Source organism: Ahaetulla prasina, chromosome 10 (genome assembly GCF_028640845.1).
Source record: "Ahaetulla prasina isolate Xishuangbanna chromosome 10, ASM2864084v1, whole genome shotgun sequence".
Taxonomy (NCBI): domain Eukaryota; kingdom Metazoa; phylum Chordata; class Lepidosauria; order Squamata; family Colubridae; genus Ahaetulla; species Ahaetulla prasina.
Genome location: NC_080548.1, coordinates 9774646 through 9794703, shown reverse-complemented (window position 1 = coordinate 9794703; position 20058 = coordinate 9774646).

Sequence of the window (20058 nt, the reverse complement as noted above, 5' to 3'; positions counted from 1 at the left end):
CGCGGCCTGGGAACGGGCTGCGACTGGGGCTTTAGACCGTGTCGTGCCTCTGCGGCCTCTGACCCGGCGTAGATCCCAACCGGCTCCTTGGTTCTCCGAGGAGCTGAGGGGGATGAAACGCCGGAGAAGACGCCAAGAGAGTTCCTGGAGGTCTAGCCGTTCAGAGGCTGATCGGACACTAGTTAGGTCCTATAATAGGACCTACCTAGTGGCACTGAGGGAAGCGAGACGTTGCTACGTCTCCTCCCTCATTGCATCGGCAGATAACCGCCCGGCCGCCCTGTTTCGGGTGACTCGTTCCCTTCTTCACCGGGGGGAGCGGGATGACCCGTTGCTGAGGAGTTTAACGGTTATCTATACGATAAAATCGTTCAGCTTTGGGACGGTCTGGACCAAAATTGGGTGGATCCAGGTGGGACGTCAGAGAGCGGTCTTGTTGAGATTGTTTGGGATGAGTTTGACCCTGTGGCTCCCGAGGACATGGACAGGTTGCTGGGTAGGTTGAACGCCACCACGTGTTTACTGGACCCGTGCCCCTCCTGGTTGGTACTGGCCACTCAGGAGGTGACACGAGGCTGGCTCCAGGAGATTACAAATGCTTCTTTGTTGGAGGGGGTCTTTCTGGCCGCCTTGAAAGAGGCGGTGGTGAGGGCCCTCCTCAAGAAGCCTTCCCTGGACCCAGCTGTCTTAGGTAATTATCGTCCGGTCTCCAACCTTCGCTTCACGGCGAAGGTTGTAGAGAGTGTGGTGGCATGTCAATTTCCCCGGCACCTGGATGAAACTGTCTATCTGGACCCGTTCCAGTCTGGCTTCCGGCCCGGATACAGCACTGAGACGGCTTTGGTTGCGTTGGTTGATGATCTCTGGAGGGCCAGGGATAGGGGTTGTTCCTCTGCCTTGGTCCTATTAGACCTCTCAGCGGCTTTCGATACCATCGACCATGGTATCTTGCTGCACCGGTTGGAGGGATTGGGGGTGGGAGGCACCGTCTATCGGTGGTTCTCCTCCTATCTCTCCGATCGGTCGCAGACGGTGTTGACAGGAGGGCAGAGGTCGGCCCCGAGGCGCCTCACTTGTGGGGTGCCTCAGGGGTCGATTCTCTCACCTCTCCTGTTCAACATCTATATGAAGCCGCTGGGTGAGATCATCAGTGGCTTCGGTGTGAGGTACCAGCTGTACGCTGATGATACTCAGCTGTACTTTTCCACACCGGGCCACCCCAACGAAGCTATCGAAGTGCTGTCCTGGTGTCTGGAGGCCGTACGGGTCTGGATGGGGAGAAACAGGCTCAAGCTCAATCCCTCCAAGACAGAGTGGCTCTGGATGCCGGCATCCCGGTACAGTCAGCTGCGACCACGGCTGACTGTTGGGGGCAAGTCATTGGCCCCGATGGAGAGGGTGCGCAACTTGGATGTCCTCCTGGATGAACGGCTGTCTTTTGAAGACCATTTGACGGCCGTCTCCAGGAGAGCTTTCTACCAGGTTCGCCTGGTTCGCCAGTTGCGCCCCTTTCTAGACCGGGATGCCCTATGCACAGTCACTCATGCTCTCGTGACGTCCCGTCTGGACTACTGCAATGCTCTCTACATGGGGCTCCCCTTGAGGAGCACCCGGAGGCTCCAGTTAGTTCAGAATGCGGCTGCATGGGTGATAGAGGGAGCCTCTCGTGGCTCCCATGTGACACCTCTCCTGCGCAGACTGCACTGGCTACCTGTGGCCTTCTGGGTGCGCTTCAAGGTTTTGGTAACTATCTTCAAAGTGCTCCATGGCATAGGGCCGGGTTATTTACGGGACCGCCTGCTGCTATCGAATACCTCTCACCGACCCGTGCGCTCTCACAGAGAGGGACTCCTCAGGGTGCCGTTGGCTAGGCAGTGCTGGCTGGCGACGCCCAGGGGAAGGGCCTTCTCTGTGGGGGCTTCCACCCTCTGGAACGAACTTCCCCCAGGACTTCGTCAGCTTCCTGACCTCCGAACCTTCCACCACGAGCTTAAAACACATCTATTTATCTGCGCAGGACTGGATTAGATTTTAAAATTTAAATGGTTTTAAATGGGTTTATTATGTATATTGTGATTTTAATAATTCGGCCATTTCTAATAAGTTTTTTAATTGATGTTTTATTTTGTATTTATATGTATATTTTTATTTTGGCTGTGAACCGGCCTGAGTCCCTAGGGAGATAGGGCGGTATAAAAATACGAATAAATAAATAAATAAATAAATAAATAAAGAAAGAAATAAATAAAGAACTCCAGTGATGGCGCACCCTCAACCTCTGGAAGCAAGCTGTTCCTCTGATTAACTGTTCTCTCTAATTTCTCTTTAGTTTTAGATTGGATCTCTCCTTAATAAATTTCCATCTGTTACTTGTTGTCCTGCTCTCAAATGCTTTGCAGAAAAGATTGACCCCCTTTTCTCTGTGACTGGCTGTCTCAGAAAACACAGCCAACAAGTGTAGAGTGGCCACATAAGAAGCAATATTCAGACGGCTGCAACTTGTTGATTTGCAATTTTATCAAACTCTAGGGTTGAAAGGGACCACAAGAAACATCTAGTTCAGGGGTCGGCAGTCTTAAACACTTAAAGAGCCACAAGGATCCTAACCGGAAGCGCCCATTCAGTTCTGGAGCTGACCGGAAGTCTGTCTCCCCCATCATAGTGCAGTATCCTTTTTCCTCTGCTGACTTAAAGTCCGGTTTCCTCACCATAGAGTCTCCTCCTAGTGCGGCATCCTTTTTCCTCTACCTGTTCTAACTGAAAGCCCCATCAATTGTGGAGCCAACCTGCAACAGGAAGCCGCAGCAAAGGGATGAAAGAGCCACATGCGGCTCCAGAGCTGCAGGTTGCTGACCCCGATCCAGTTCAATGTTCAGCGGTCTGCAGGAAAACCAGCCATGAGAGGTGACTGCCCAGCTTTTTCTTAAAATTCATAGTAGATAAGATTCTTCCACTGTTGTATAGATCTTGCTGCTAGGAAGGTTTTGTTTATATTAAAATGAGATCTAGGAAGCTGCAATCTCTAGTCCTGATTTCTGGTTTCTGCAGTCACTCAAAATACTTGACCTTTGTCTTTCCTTTTGTGTTGTTGAACACTTGACTCCCCCCTTAGTCTTCTTCACCCAGTCTGAACATCTCATTTCTTCAATTTATTTTTATAGGGCATATTCTCACATCCCTGTCTCATCTTAGCTGTTGACCTCTGAACTTTCCTTCCCTCACCTGCCAATATTTTTCTGAAAACTGACAATCCAGAGTTGTATAGAGCAGGGGTCTTCAACCTTGGCAACTCCCAGAGTTGAAGCAACCTTGGCAACCTTCAACTCCCAGAGTTGAAGTCCACAAGTATTAAAATTGCCAAGGTTGGAGACCCCTGATATAGGGGGCACTATCTTCAGGGTGCCTGACCCTCAGCTGATGTTACAAATACCCCAAAGAAAAGCTGGCAAGTGAAGGAATGTTCAGTAGTGACTATATTTGAGCTATATAGATCACAGGTAGTGCTTGACTTATGACTGTAAAGGTAAAGGTTCCTCTCGCACATATGTGCTAGTTGTTCCTGCCTCTAGGGGGTGGTGCTCATCTCCGTTTCAAAGCCGAAGAGCCAGCGCTGTCCGAAAACATCTTCGTGGTCATGTGGCTGGCATGACTCAATGCCCAAGGCACATGGAACGCTGTTACCTTCCCACCAAAGGCTTCCCACTATTTTTTCTACTTGCATTTTTTACGTGCTTTCAAACTGCTAGGTTGGCAGAAGCTGGGACAAGTAACGGGAGCTCACCCTGTTATGTGGCATTAAGGATTTGAACCGCTGAACTACCAACCTTTTGATCAAGCTCAGCGTCTTAGCCACCGAGCCACCGTGTCCCTTATTATGACTGTAAGTGGGAGCAACATTTTGATTGTTAAGCAAGGCAGTTCTTAAGAGAGTTGCACCCAATTTTACAACCATGTTTTGGCCACAGTTGTTACATGAATCATTGCATATGTTAATAGTAGGATTGTTAAATAAATCCAACTTCCCCACATTGACTTTACTTGTCAGTAACCAGCTGCAAAGGTCACAAATGGTTATCACCTAACTCTGGAACATGGCAACCAACATAAATACATGCTGTTGCCAAGTGCCCAAAATTTTGATCATGTAAGCATGGGAATGCTGTAACGGTTATAAGCATGAGGACCAGTTACAAGTCAGTTTTTCAGAGACCATCATAACGCTGAACCACCATTAAACAAACAGTCATAAGCGGAGGGATACCTATAGGCATATGATATTGGACTTCTTTGCATGCAGAAAGTCTCCAGCTTGGTTCCTGGAATTTTCTCTGAGCCAACTTTGGACCTTCAACTGGACAGTGTGAAAGAAGCATTTGTGAAACACTAGTCACAAGTCACTTTTTTCAGACAGTCACTAAATGAATGGTTGTAAGTTGAGCACTACCTGAATACAAAGCTATTTACTACCTTGAGGCAGTGGTGAAATCCAATTTCTTTTACTACCGGTACTGTGGCCGTGGCTTGGTGGGCGTGGTGTGGCTTGGTGGGCATGGCTTGGTGCCTTCTCACTCCAGGGGAAGGATATAGCAAAATCTCTGGGGCCAGCCAGAGTGGGGTGGTTTTTACTGGTTCTCCGAACTACTCAAAATTTCCGCTACTGGTTCTCCAGAACCTGCTGGATTTCACCCCGGCCTTGAGGGCTAGGTTTATATAAAAGATAAAGATGTCCCTATGAAACAAACAAAATGGTAAAGAATTATTTTTATGTAGTTACTTACCAGCACATCTATATTATATTAAAGTAACCAAAATATCTGTGCAATCCCCAAGGCATGTCACAACTTTTGAGCACCCCTAATGTTTGGAAATTGAAAGCTGAAAAATTTGATAGGCTCTACATCCAGTTGTGTCTAGGAGGTAGTGCTCATCTCTGTTTCTTGCCAGAGGGAGCTAGCGTTATCTGAAGACATTTTCTGTGGTCATATGGCCAGCATAATATATACCAAAGATGTACAGAATACCATTATCTTCCCACCGAAGTGGTACCTATTTATCTACTTGCATTTACACATTTTTGAACTGCTAGGTGGGTAGGAGGTGCGGCAAGGAACAGAAGCTCACTCCATCATGGGCCACTCGGGTACTCGGGTCTGAAACCCCAGCTCTCAGCTTTACAACTGACAAGCTCAGCATCTTTAACTGCTGAGTCATCATGCCCTTAGGTTTATGTAAGTATGTGTATATGTATGTGCATTATACATCAGCCCATGTCACAAAAACATTGGATGATGTTCAAGAGCGAAAGAAAACCCAGCTAGTCTCATTCTGACAAATGCAAGCACACCAGCAAAATGTTGTGGCCCGCCAGCGGCCAGTGGAGCTGGCAGCAGAATTGGACAGTGAGGAGTTTGGGGGGGGGGAATATGGGCCTGTCCTAGGGGCTGGGGAAAGTTTGGATGAGGGCTCTGTGTCAGAGGCAGAGAGGGAGCTAGACAGCAGTGAGGCAGAGGAACAGCTGGAGCCTGTTCCCAGTATGCGCATGCACAGAGATGGCAGAAGACAAGAACAACTCAGAAAGCAGGGTCGATTTGGGAGTAAAGCCACACCTTGGAGGTGATTGGCCCCTCCCATAGGAAACAAAAGAGTGGGCTTTTGCAAGAAACAATTTGTTTGTTCCATGACTCTGAGAGACTCTGTGCCAAGTTTTGTCTTGTACTGCGTTTGGAAACTAGTTATCTGGCAGCCTTCCAAGCGAGATAAGGTCTGTGTTGATAAATATTCCTTTGAAAAACTGTTTGGACAGGCTTTGCTGACTGTGAATGAAAGGAATTCACAGTCATGTAAATAAAAGAGGTTTTGTCAGGACCAAGACTCTGCTTCCTGCTTTTTAAGGGAGCCAAGGTCAGAATACAAAAGTGGAGGGCATCTAAGAGCTGAGGTTTGGTAAAAAGCAAACAAGTTAGCAATGGAAAACCAAGTCCTCTTTGCATGGATGGGCAGAAGCAGCAGCTGGCTTGTCATTATCTGATGCTTACCATTGAACCAGTGCTGGATTCTCAAGTGGTTTTTCCTGACTAAGTGGTTTCAACTGCTGTCCCTGAAAGTCAATTAAAAGGAAGCTCTGAGCATTTAATTTCAAAGTCCCTCTTCCTTTCTAGATTGTTCCTACTACCTCCTCTTTTATTTCCAGTGTTTAATTAATTGGGTCCCTGAAGGCAGAGAGCCTGCTGTTTTTGCGAGAAGGGTCTTGGGGAGGACAATTCTCCTAAGGCTTGGAGAGATGGGATTTGTAAATGTCCTGACCTAGGAAGTTGCTGGGGAAGCAGATGACATGTTGGCAGGAAGGTTCTCTCTTGGGGTCCTCCTTCCCCTTCTCCCCGGTTCCATAGAGGCGTCTCTCGGGGCCCTAATTGGCTAATTAGCATTTGCTTTGTTTCCAACCTGAGTTTTGGGCCATAAACTTTGGGAGTCTCCGAAAACAGATTGTCATGCCCACCCATTGGCTCTGCCTGCTGCATGGAGAAGAGCAGAGCTCTTTCCAAATGCAAGAGTCCAAATTATGGGGAGAGACAGCCTTGTCTGCAGTGCAGCCCTGTATAGGTGGTACAGTCCTGCAGCAGTATGGAATGGACTGTGTCACTTGGGATCTTGGAGTCCTAGTGGACAACTGTTTAGATATGAGCCAGCAGTGTGCAGCAGCTGTCAAAAAAGCCAACACAATTCTGGGCTGCATAGACAGAGGGATAGAATCAAGATCACGTGAAGTGTTAATACCACTTTATAATGCCTTGGTAAGGCCATACTTGGAATACTGCATTCAGTTTTGGTTGCCATGATGTAAAAAGGATGTTGAGACTCTAGAAAGAGTGCAGAGAAGAGCAACAAAGATGATTAGGGGACTGGAGGCTAAAACATATGAAGAACGGTTGCAGGAACTGGGTATGTCTAGTTTAATGAAAAGAAGGACTAGGGGAGACATGATAGCAGTGTTCCAATATCTCAGGGGTTGCCACAAAGAAGTGGGAGTCAAACTATTCTCTAAAGCACCTGGGGGTAGAACAAGAAGCAATGGGTGGAAACTAATCAAGGAGAGAAGCAACTTAGAACTAAGGAGAAATTTCCTCACGGTTAGAACAATTAATCGGTGGAACAACTTGCCTGCAGAAGTTGTAAATGCTCCAACACTGGAAATTTTTAAGAAAATGTTGGATAGCCATTTGTCTGAAATGCAGATAGGCTCTTAGTTTTTTGGAATTCTCCTCTATAATTGAAGCTGCCAGCAAGTGGGAAGCTATTCCTACCTTCAGGCAGTTTTTTTAAAAATTCTGGCTAAGCTATTTATTCCTGATACTTGTTTTTTTCCCCTTATTTGAAGGTATTATTGGGGAAAAGTAGCTATTTCCCCAAATTTCTTTCTTTTCTGCTTCTGCCCCTCCTCCCCATCAGCGTTGGTATAGTTCCATTTCCAATCTTTTATTCTCTTGCATAGATCAAGATGATTGAGTTATTACTGTAATTTTCCTCCATTCTCTTTTGATTCTGACCAGCAAGTGATGAAAATTTGATACCAGAACTTTCATTCATATATCCACTGATAAAAAAAAAACACAAAATCCTAGTGGGCCTGTATAAAACACCCAGAATCAGCGTTCAAAGGTAGCAGACCCAGGATGAATTTTAGAAAGGGAGAAGAGACCAAGAAACCACTCTTTTGGCATCCATTGGCATCTGGCAAAAAACACAATCCTATTACACATGTCATGACATTATTGGCAAAGGATGCATATTGTACAAATTCCATCTTTTGCATGATGAGGACAAAATAGTTTATATCCGTCCCACACCTGCAGACATGCATATTTTCACTTGGGCAGTTTAAATGCAACTTTAATTGAAATAGAGAACCAATTTAGTGTGAAAGAATGCAAGTGGGTATAACAAATTTATTTGTTCTTCTGTAATTAATTTTCTTCCTTCCTTCCTTCCTTCCTTCCTTCCTTCCTTCCTTCCTTCCTTCCTTCCTTCCTTCCTTCCTTCCTTCCTTCCTTCCTTCCTTCCTTCCTTCCTTGTCAGTTGCTAGTGGGCAGAAAAGATCAAACAATTAACAAGGGTATATCTGGTTCAACTTCCATGCTATTAATGTCAAGTTATTTATTCCTTTGTTGGCACCCACGAACTCATCCTGATGTCTCTGGAGGGATCCATATCTGAACTTGTTCAGTTATATGGGAAGTGGCCAATTTTGCAGCACTCCAAGGGACTTTAAAGCCCCTGGATTTCGTGTTTGATATGCTGACCATCTGCTGTCCATTTGCACGTTCCAGGATGTTTGGATGAGGCTTGGGCAGACTGCCATCTAGACTGTCCTTTTTGCTTTGTTTTTCCATCTGAAGCCCATCCTCATTTTGGATTACCATCATATCATGACACTTTTGCCACTCGGAGATGGACCCTTTGTATTGCCGATTTTATATTTTATCTGTCTATCTTCAGTTGTTATGCGCTACTCAGCTTGTGAACTCTTGCGCCTGCGAGGTGCCCCCGCCTCGCAGGAATGGCCCTCCTCGTTATCAAGGGCCGGCCTCCATGACGGGTCTTGGGACCCACAGAGGTGGCATGCGAAAAAGAAGAGCCTGTGGGGTTTTTTAGAGAGGGAATTTTTAGGGGGGGGGAGGGTAAGGGCGGGTAATGGGGGTAACCCGTCGGGTAGGGGGCCAGTTCCTGCACATGCTCGCGGCGGTTTTTCTCTACCAGGTTCGGAGGTTAGGGGGGAGGAGTGTGTTCCTATCTGTGAGGGTGGTTCTATTGACACGGTAAGTGGGAGAGGCAGGTATGGCGGAAGCGAGGGGTCATATCAAGTTCCGGGGGCGCGTGCTCGATGTCTGAAAGCGATCACGCGCTCCGACCCCTTGGACTTTTCCCGTTCCCCGGATGGTCAGGATCCTCAGAGCTCGGGCCTTCGGTTGATGTTGTGCAATGCCCGGTCCGTGGTGAACAAAGCCCCCCTTGTCTGTGATCTTATACAGGGGGGTTCCGCGGACCTTATGGGCATTACGGAGACCTGGTTGGGCACTGAAGGGGGCGTGCCCCTTATTGAGATGTGCCCACCGGGTTTCCGTGCGTTCCATCAGCCGAGGGCCCAGGGTAGGGGTGGGGGGGTGGCGGTTGTGATTAGAGAGAGTCTAGAGCCGAGGGAGACCACTGTACCTCAGATTGCCGGGTGCGAATCCCTCTTTGTGAGATGGGGTCGTAGGTGTCAGATGGGTTTGCTGATCACGCACCTGGCTCCTTGCTGCGTGACAGCCGCCTGCCCGAGCTTCTGGAGATGCTGGCTGGGGTGGCAGTTGAGACCCCAGACTTTTAGTCATGGGGACTTTAACTTGCCATCTTCCGCTCGCCATCGACGGCAGCTCGGGAGTTCATGGCTTCCATGACGGCCTTGGACCTGACTCAAGTAGTTGATGGCCCTACTCACATTGGGGTGGCACTCTGGATTTGATTTTTCTCTAGTCAGTGGTTGAGAGATCTGGACTTAAAGGAAATAGTCATTGAACCTTTGTCATGGTCAGATCACTCTTCTTCGCCTGGACTTTCTGACCGCCATTCACCACCGCAGGGAGGCGGAGCCGACACGCTGGTTCCGCCCCAGGCGCCTGATGGACCCGGATGGGTTCCGGACGGAGCTTGGGCCATTTCCTGAGGGTCTGGCTCACGGCTCGGCTGAGGAACTTGTTATGCGGCCTGGGAACGGGCCGCGCGGGGCCTTAGACCGTGTCGTGCCTTTGCGGCCTCTGACCCGCGCAGGTCCCAACCGCCCTTGGTTCTCCGAGGAGCTGAGAGGATGAAACGCCGGAGAAGACGCCTAGAGAGTTCCTGGAGGTCTAGCCGTTCGAAGCTGATCGGACACTAGTGAAGTCCTATACTAGGACTTACCTAGTGGCATTGAGGGAAGCGAGGCGTAACTCGCCTCCTCCCTCATTGCATCGGCAGATAACCGCCCAGCCGCCCTGTTTGGGTGACTCGCTCCCTCCTACACCAGGGGAGCGGGATGACCCGCTGCAGGGACGTGCTGAGGAGTTTAACGGTTATCTATACGATAAAATCGCTCAGCTCGGGATGGTCTGGACCAAGATTGCGGTGATGCGGGTGAGATGCTCGAGGCGGTCTTGGTGACATTGTTTGGGATGAGTTTGACCCTGTGGCTCCGAGGACATGGACAGGTTGTTGGGTAGGTTGAATGCCACCACGTGTTTACTGGACCCGTGCCCCTCTTGGCTGGTGCTGGCCACCGAGAGGTGACACGAGGCTGGCTCCAGGCGATTACGACCGCTTCTTTGGTGGAGGGTGTCTTCCGCCTGCCTTGAAAGAGGCGGTGGTGAGGCCCTCCTTAAGAAGCCGCCCCTGACCCGCTGTTTTAGGTAATTATCGTCGTCTCCAACCCGCCGGCGAAGGTTGTAGAGAGTATGGTGGCATATCAATTTCCTTGCACCTGGATGAAACTGTCTATCTAGACCCGCTCCAGTCCGGTTTTCGGCCCGGCTACAGCACGGAGACGGCTTTGGTCGCTGGTGGATGATCTCTGGAGGGCCAGGGATAGGGGTTGCTCCTCTGCCCTGGTCCTATTAGACCTCTCAGCGGCTTTCGATACCATCGACCATGGTATCCTGCTGCGCCGGTTGGAGGGATTGGGAGTGGAGGCACCGCTTATCGGTGGTTCTCCTCCTATCTCTCCGACCGTCGCAGTCGGTGTTGACGGGGGCAGAGGTCGGCCCGAGGCGCCTCACTTGTGGGTGCCGCAGGGTCGATCCTCTCGCCTCCTGTTCAACATCTACATGAAGCCGCTGGGTGAGATCATCAGTGGTTTCGTGTGAAGTACCAGCTGTATGCGGATGACACCCAGCTGTATTTTTCACACCGGACCACCCCAACGAAGCTCAAGTGCTGTCCCGGTGCCTGGAGGCCGACGGGTCTGGATGGGGAGAAATAGGCTCAAGCTCAATCCTCCAAGACAGAGTGGCTGTGGATGCCGCATCCCGCACAGTCAGCTAACCGCTGACCATCGGTGGCGAGTCATTGGCCCCGATGGAAAGGGTCCGCAACTTAGCGCCCTCCTGGATGAACGGCTGTCTCTAGAAGATCATTTGACGGCCGCTCCAGGGGAGCGTTCTACCAGGTTCGCCTGGTACGCCAGTTGCGCCTTTCTGGACCGGGATGCCCTATGCACGGTCACCACGCACTCGTGACGCCGCCTGGATTACTGCAATGCTCTCACATGGGGCTCCCTTGAAGGGCATCCGAGGCTGCAGTTAGTCCAGAATGCGGCTGCGCGGGTGATAGATGGAGCCCCCCGTGGCTCCCGTATAACACCCATCCTGCGCAGGCTGCACTGGCTACCTGTGGCTTTCCGGGTGCGCTTCAAGATGCTGGTGACCACCTTTAAAGCGCTCCATGGCATTGGGCCGGGTTACTTACGGGACCGCCTACTGTTACCGAATATCTCTCACCGACCCGTGCGCTCTCACAGAGAGGGTCTCCTCAGGGTGCCGTCAGCGCGGCAATGTCGTCTGGCGACGCCCAGGGGAAGGGCCTTCTCTGTGGGGGCCCCCACCCTCTGGAATGAACTACCCCCCGGTCTTCGTCAGCTTTCGGACCTCCGGACCTTCCGCCGCGGGCTTAAAACACATTTATTTAACTGTGCAGGGCTGAGCTAAATTTTAAATTTTAAATTACTGGTTTTTAAATTGGCTTTTATTTTATATTTTTAATTTTAAATTAATAGGCGTTTAGAATAAGTTTTTTAACTGTTTTTATATTTCTTACATTGTATTTATGTGTTTTAAATGCCTGTACACCGCCCTGAGTCCTTCGGGAGATAGGGCGGTATATAAATTTGATAAATAAATAAATAAAATAAATAAATCTCCATTCAATCATGTTTGGGTAGAGATAGATCTGTCTGCAGTGCTTGTCTAAGTTTTGTTTTACTCCTCCACAGAATCTCCCTCCCTCTCTCCCTCCCTCCCTCCGTCTCTCTCTCTTTTTAAAAGACCTTTCCTGATAAATAGAGTTGGGAGATCTCAGAAACTTAGGCATCCCTGTGGCATTTTAATTTTCCCCAGAAAGATACTGCCAATAATATTGATTCCTTCCAACTGCTTTAATCTAGCAGAACTATCCTTGCATTTTAATGCACATGTTAAAGTACCACACAAAACCACCAATGTTTTTGCTTTTGGTTTAGCGCATTGGTTTTGGTTTAGCACATTGGACTGATCCAACTATGATGAATTAAAAACCATAGTTTGCGACTTGCCATGCCCTAGCCTTGTGTGTCTGATTGCATGCTGGCTAAGGAATTCTGAGAGTTGAAATCTACACATCTTAAAGGTGCCAAATTTGGAAAATATTGCTATAGAGGTTACCAGGTTGGGGAAGGAGGCATTGTATTATATTAATGTTATACTAATATATTATATTAATATAAAATTATATATAATTAATTATAATTTATATATGAAATTAATATTATACATTATATTATATATAATTAATAATATTATATTAATGTATTATGATTATCATTAAAAAGTGTTCAGGAGTGGCAAATGGTACAAAATGTGGCAACAAAGCTACTAGTTAGTAGAAGCTATAGGAAGTGCTTGACTCCCTATTGAAAGACCCCTATAGCATTCTCTTGGCTACCAGCTACAACTTAAGGTGCTGATATTGAATTTTAAAGCCCTAAGCATCTAAGGCCAGAGGGGCGCAATGCCTCAGCAGTTAAGATGGTGGGCTTGTTCGCTAAAAAGTCGATAACCCCGGTTCAAAACCCCAGCGCCCTGCGATGGAGTGAGCTCCTGTTACTGACCTCAGCTCCTGCCCACCTAGCAGTTTGAAAGCATGCAAAAAATAAGTACATGTCAATAAATAGGTACCACTTCAGTGAGAAGGCAACAGCGTCTCGTGCATGTCAGCGTATAGTCTTGTCGGCCACATGACTATGGAAACATCTTTGGACAAGGCAGGTTCCCTCAGCTAAGAAATGGAGATGAACACCATTCCCTAGAGTCAGACATGACTAGACAGGGAAAACCAGGGGTGAAATTCATTCACCTTCCCTACGGTTTGCAAATGTGTGTGTGCCACATGCACGCTCGCTTCCCTTGCACATGCCATTGTCTGTGCATGCACAAAGCCTTCTGCACATGCGCAGAAGCTTAAAATCGTCACAAAAAAGCGACGTCATAATGTTGGTGTGGGTGGGCGGAGCCTTCTGCAACAGCTGCTACTGGTTCACCCAAGCCGGAGAGAACTGGCTGAATTTCACCCCTGGGGAAAACCTTTATCTTAAGACCTTACTCTGAGGAACTAATTCTTTTAGAAACTTTTCCAGCCATTAATATCTGCAAAAAAGATATCTGGAACAACTTTGGCTTTTATTTTCTTTCTTTTTGTGTGCGTGTGTTTATAACAATTTTATTAATTTATGATATAACATACAAAAAAAAGAAGGGGAAAACGGAAAAAAAAGGAATTGACTTCCGATTTTGGTGCAGTAGAATAGAATAGCATAGCATAGCATAGCATAGCATAGCATAGCATAGCATAGCATAGCATAGCATAGCATAGCATAGCATAGCATAGCATAGCATAGCATAGCATGAGGACCCAGACTGTTGGGGGGGCAATAAGTTGACTTTGTAAAAATATACAAATAGAATGAGACTATTGCCTTATACACTGTAAGCCGCCCTGAGTCTTCGGAGAAGGGCGGGGTATAAATGTAAACAAAACAAAAAAAATAGCATAGCATAGCATAGAATAGAATTCTGTATTGGCCAAGTGTGATTGGACACACAAGGAATTTGTCTTTGGTGCATATGCTCTCAGTGTACATAAAAGAAAAGATACCTTCATCAAGAATCACAAGACACAACACCAAGCGATAGTCATACGGTACAATAAGCAATCAAATCATACTAGGAAACAATCAATATCAATATAAACCGCAAGGATATAAACAACAAAGTTACAGTCATGCAGTCACAAGTGGGAGGAGATGGTGACAGGAACGAACAGAATAATAACATCAAACCACAACTTTGTAGTTTTACATGGTAGTTTAAACTAGCCATTTCCGTAACACCGTATCTGTCTAATTGGTAAAGCCCAAAATCAAAGTTTCATTTTTTTTCTACCTCAAGAAGAAAGTCCAGAAGTGGTTTCCAGATAGAAATAAAGGTATTTGTATTTTTTTTCTTCTTTGATCACTGCATTCAATTTTGCCATCTCTGCTAACTCCATCAACTTTTACAGCTATTCATCTATTGTCGAGGTCGAAGTGTCCTTCCATTTTTGAGTGTAAAGAAATCTTGCTGCCGTCAACATGCCTAACTTCAACTTAGGCTTTTACTTTCCATGTCCTCCCTAAGTTCCTGCTTCAGCTCTGCTCCTTCTCCAGTTTTTCATACTCCTTCCTGATGCTGCTGTCACTTGGCATTGCCAACATATGAAGAACAGTTGCAGGAAATGGGCATGGATAATCTAGTGAAGAGAAGGACCAGGGATGTCCTCAGAGGTGGATTTCAGCAGGTTCTGACCCATTCTGAAGAACCGGTAGCGGAAATTTTGAGTAGTTTGGAGAACTGGTAGATACCACCTCTGACTGGCCCCACCCCCATCTATTCTCTGCCTCCAGAGTCCCAACTGATGGGGAGGAAATGGGGAGTTTGCGGTATCTTTCCCCTGCCACGCCCACCAAGCCACGCCCACCAAGCCACACCCACCAAGCCATGCCACGCCCACCAAGCCACACCCACAGAACCGGTAGTAAAAAATTTTGAAACCCGCCACTGGATGACATGATAGAAGTGTTCCAATATTTAAGGGGCTGCCACAGAGAGGAGGGGGTCAAGCTATTTTCCAAAGCACCTGAAAGGCAGACAAGGAATAATGGATGGAAACTGAAGAAGGAGAGCTTCAACCTGGAAATAAGGAGAAATTTTCTGACAGTGAGAACAATCAACCAATGGAACAGAAGTTGCCTTCGGAAGTTGTGGGAGCTTCATCGCTGGAAGCTTTCAAGAAGAGACTGGACTGCCATCTGTCAGAAATGGTTTAGAGTCTCCTGCTTGGGTGGGGGATTGGACTAGATGACCTACAAGTCCCTTCCAACTCTGTTAATCTAAACTTGCATATATATAGTATGTACTGTAGGTAGGCAACAATCAACAAAGCAGTATTGCACCATCATAATGGCCCTTCTACTCCTTTTGTACTCGTTGTGATGTCGTCTTGATGTGGGAGAGGAGCAGCTGCAGTCTTGCAACAGTGAACACTGCTTTAATCATTTTTATAAAAGGGTCACATCCTAAGGATTACCTCTCAGCATTCAAAGAATCTCTAATGGTGCAACTCCAATCTCAGGCTTTCTTTAAAGTAAGTGATTTGTTGGTTTGTTTTAATCATTTTAACAGACATTTTAAAACACAATCAAGGAAAAACAAAAGAAAAAGTTTTTTTAATAAGTGTGGAAATATTCAGATATATAAAATGGAACAAGGATTTTAAACCACCGTCGCAGATGGTGTTGGCAGGAGGGCAGAGATCGACCGCGAGGCCCCTCACATGTGGGGTGCCGCAGGGGTCGATTCTCTCGCCTCTCTTGTTCAACATCTATATGAAGCCGCTGGGTGAGATCATCAATGGCTTTGGGGTGAGGTACCAACTGTACGCTGATGACACGCAGCTGTACTTTTCCACCCCAGGCTATCCCAACGAAGCCATCGAAGTGCTGTCCTGGTGTTTGGAAGCTGTACAGGTCTGGATGGGGAGAAACAGGCTCAAACGCAATCCCTCCAAGACAGAGTGGCTGTGGATGCCGGCACCCCGGTACAGTCAGCTGCAGCCGCGGCTGACTGTTGGGGGTGAATCATTGGCCCCAGTGGAAAGGGTGCGCAACTTGGGCATCCTCCTGGATGGACGGTTGTCTTTCGAAGATCTTTTGACGACTGTCGCCAGGAGGGCTTTTTACCAGGTTCGCCTGGTTCGCCAGTTGCGCCCCTTCCTCGATCGGGATGCCTTATGCACGGTCACTCATGCTCTGGTTACCTCTCGCTTGGACTACTGTAATGCTCTCTACATGGGGCTCCCCTTGAAGAGTACCCGGAGGCTCCAGTTGGTTCAGAATGCGGCTGCGTGGGTGATAGTAGGAGCCACACGTTGCTCCCATATAACACCTCTCCTGCGCAGTCTGCACTGGCTACCTGTGGTCTTTCAGGTGCACTTCAAGGTGTTGGTGACTACCTTTAAAGCGCTCCATGGCTTAGGGCCAGGGTACTTAGGGGACCGCCTGCTGTTACTGAATGCTTCCCACCGACCTGTACGCTCGCACAGAGAGGGACTCCTTAGGGTGCCGTCCGCCAAGCAATGTCGGCTGGTGGCCCCCAGGGGGAGGGCCTTCTCTGTGGGGGCTCCCACCCTTTGGAACGAACTTCCCCCTGGACTTCGGAAACTGCCGGACCTTCGGACTTTCCGCCGAGAGCTGAAGGCATAGGATTTTAATAGGATTTTAATTAGTTTTAATGTTTTAACATTTTAAAATTTGGGGTTTTATTCTACATTTTTTAATTCGGCCATTTGTATAATAAGTTTTTTAAATTATGGTTTTATGTGTATATTGTTGTTGTTTTTTATCATGGCTGTAAACCGCCCTGAGTCCTTCGGGAGAAGGGCGGTATAAAAATTTAATAAATAAAATAAAATAAAATAAATAAATAAATAAAATAGCATTAAAGTAATACTATGTAAGTGATGTAACTGTCATTAAAATCAATTCAAAGAACAAAAAGAATAAAAAATAAGAATGTCATAAATATAATTAGTCAGATAAGATAATTAATAGAAATGTCTGCTAAATCTACAAAGGCCCATATAACAAAAAAGGCAAAATCTAACGTTTTAAACCACCGCATTAAGAATAATTCAAATGTCATATGTGGCATGCCTAAATAATAATTAGAATTCTAACCCATAAATAATTCCCAGGTTAAGTTAATGTATCAGATTCATTTTTAAATATGAAAATATTTTTGATACTAACGTATTCTTAGTTTGTCATAAAACTTCGCCATTTATAAAAAGATGTGTAATATCTAGGAAAAAAAACATAAAGTCTTCCAATAACTGTTTCTATACACAAAGTCAAATCTGTATATTTTGTAGGACTGTTTCATAACAGTTAGCAGGAAAAAACAGATGGCAGGAAAGAAAAATCAGTATTTAAAGTTTACTTCATTTTGCAGGACATTATTTTCCGGAATTGTAGAGACATTGCCACCAAACATAATTTTTAAAATGTTCCAACTTAAATTAGTGCGTTTCCATCAAGTTTTAGATTATGAATTATCTATTTAAGTAATCAGCACTGGAGTAACGTATCTGTGAAAAAGCATCTGGGAAAAAGCATTTTTTTTTTTTTATTAAAAAAGTTTTACAACAATTAAATTTTTCCCCCTCCCCCCCTCCCTCCTAAACCCCCCCCCCGGACTTCCCGGAGCAAACACAAGGTATAGTTCCTTAAACAAAACAGTCATACATTAAACTTTTTAAAATCTAACACAATTATAATCTTTCTCTCTCACATAACCTGACTTCTTCCATTAAAATCAAAAATAACATCCTTCATTCAAAAGCAATCCGAAATTTCTTAATCTGATATCTATTTTGAATATAATCAATCCAGTTCTTCCATTCATTTAAATATTTTTCTTGAGTACTGTCTTTCAAGAAGGCTGAGATTTTAGCCATCTCAGCCAAATTGGAAACTTTCAATATCCATTCTTCTATTGTGGGTAATTCTTTTTTCTTCCAATATTGTCCAATCAACAGTCGTGCTGCTGTTATTAAGTTCAAAATCAACTTAGTCTCAATCACTGTACAGTCCGTTGTTATTCCCAAAAGGAAAAATTGTGGTAGGAACTTTATCTTCTTCTTCAGAACATTCTGCATAATCCACCAGATTCTTATCCAGAAAGACTTAATTTTCTTACAAGTCCACCATACATGAAAATATGTAGCATCATCACAATTACATCTCCAACATTTCGCTTGCATATCTGGATACATACATGATAATTTCTTAGGATCTAAATGCCATCTATAAAACATCTTATAAAAATTTTCCCTTAAATTCTGCGCTTGCGTAAATTTAACATTTCTAACCTGATATCACAGGTGCAGTTTCAGCTTCCCCACTCTGTTTCTCTTGAAGACTTTTATCCACTGTTTCTACATCCACTTTCAATACATTAAAAAGAAAATCTTTTGCTTTCAATTCAGTATCAATTCGATATCTCCTGCCTTGAAAAAATACTGTTAAACCAATTGGAACCTCCCATCTATATTGAATCTGATGCTTCTTAAGCTCTTGTGTAAAAAACCTAAAATCCCTTCTATCCTTTAACATTTTAGCAGGGATCTCTTTCAAAACCAACACCTCCTGTTCTGCTATTTGCAATTTCTTTTGGTATGTAGCTTGCAAAATCTGATTTCTTATTGTAGAAGTTAAAAAGTAAATTACAATATCTCTTGGGAGCTTTTTCTGCCTCGCTACCCAAGAATTAACCCTATATGCCTTATCAATTTGAAAATCAACTTCTCGAGGGTCCATGCCTAACATTTCAGCTAAGGCTTCTGATATAACTTTTTTAAGATCTTCTTCCTTCCGGTCTTGAAGACCCCTAATTCTCAAAGCCTTCTCCAACACTCTATATTGCAATACCACCACATGATCCTCATTTTTGTCCACTTTATTTTGAAGCTCTCCAACTTTATTATCCAAATACTGATTTGCTTGACTAATTACTTCCACTTTATCCTCCATTACTTCCAAATTTTTTGCCAAACCTTGAAAAACCATCAATAAATCTTCTCTAATTTTTTTATTAGTCTCTTTAATTTCTTCCCTAAGTTGATCCTTCACACCATGAATATTATTCATAATTTCTTTAAATCGCTCTTCAGAAACTCTATTCTGTTCCTTTAATATATCTTCTAAATTAGTTTCAGACCCCCTTCTCGTCATGGGAACTTTTGGTGGCTTAGAAGCCATTTTAATTTAAGTAAAGTCTCTAATTAGAATTATAAAATCTCAAAGTCTCAAAAAGTCTCCAATTAAAGTTGTAAAATAAAAACTTTCACTTTGCCTCCTCTGGAAAGCTTCTATTCAGCTAAAATCCACAAAGACGAACTTCACTTCTCTCACAAGCAGCCTCCAATCCACTTCCTCTCAGACGCCATTTCTTCCTTCACTAAGTTCAAGTGAAAAAAAGTTTTCCCCTTTTAAAAAGGAGTAGAAGTCAGCTCTCTTCTTGCTTCCCCAGTAATCGATCACTTGTATTTGTCCCCGTCTGCTTTAAGTTATTCAAAGCGGAATCAATTGAGCAGAGGTGGGCGTTTTCCTCTTGTCCTGCTTAATTAACAGGATCGAGCCGAGTCTGGAGTGAGGCTGGGTTATGCAGGCAGCCCTCCGAGACTCTGCATAAGAAGGCAGAGCCCCTGGGGCAATCTACCGCTCTCCAGCCGCTCTGGCTAATCTCTTTCACCCAGAGAAAAGCTTTGAAGCTGGCTAACAGCCGATCTCCCGCTGTTTCACCAGCTTTACAGAATCTCAGTTCGGGACGCCATTCCAGGCGTCCTCCTCGGGGAAAACGAAACCACCGGAAGCCCGGAAAAAGCATTTTTTCTAATTCACTGAAAATTTCATATTTCTCTTCCATTGCTATTTGACTGTTACATATCAGTCTGATTCTGTTTAAATTAATTGCCATCCAGCAGCCAGCTGGAAAAACCCAAGTAAGGTTTTACTTAAGGAAGGGCTTAGTTTAATCTTTGAGTTTATATAAAGAGACAATTAACCTCTGCCAATGACCCATCAAGTGTTGGTGCCCTTGTTCCTGCGCAATGAAGATTTGTTATAAGTTGTCCAGTACATAGAACGTAGAATAATAGGATTGGAAGGGACCCTGGAAGTCTTCTTGTCCAACCTTCTGCTCAATT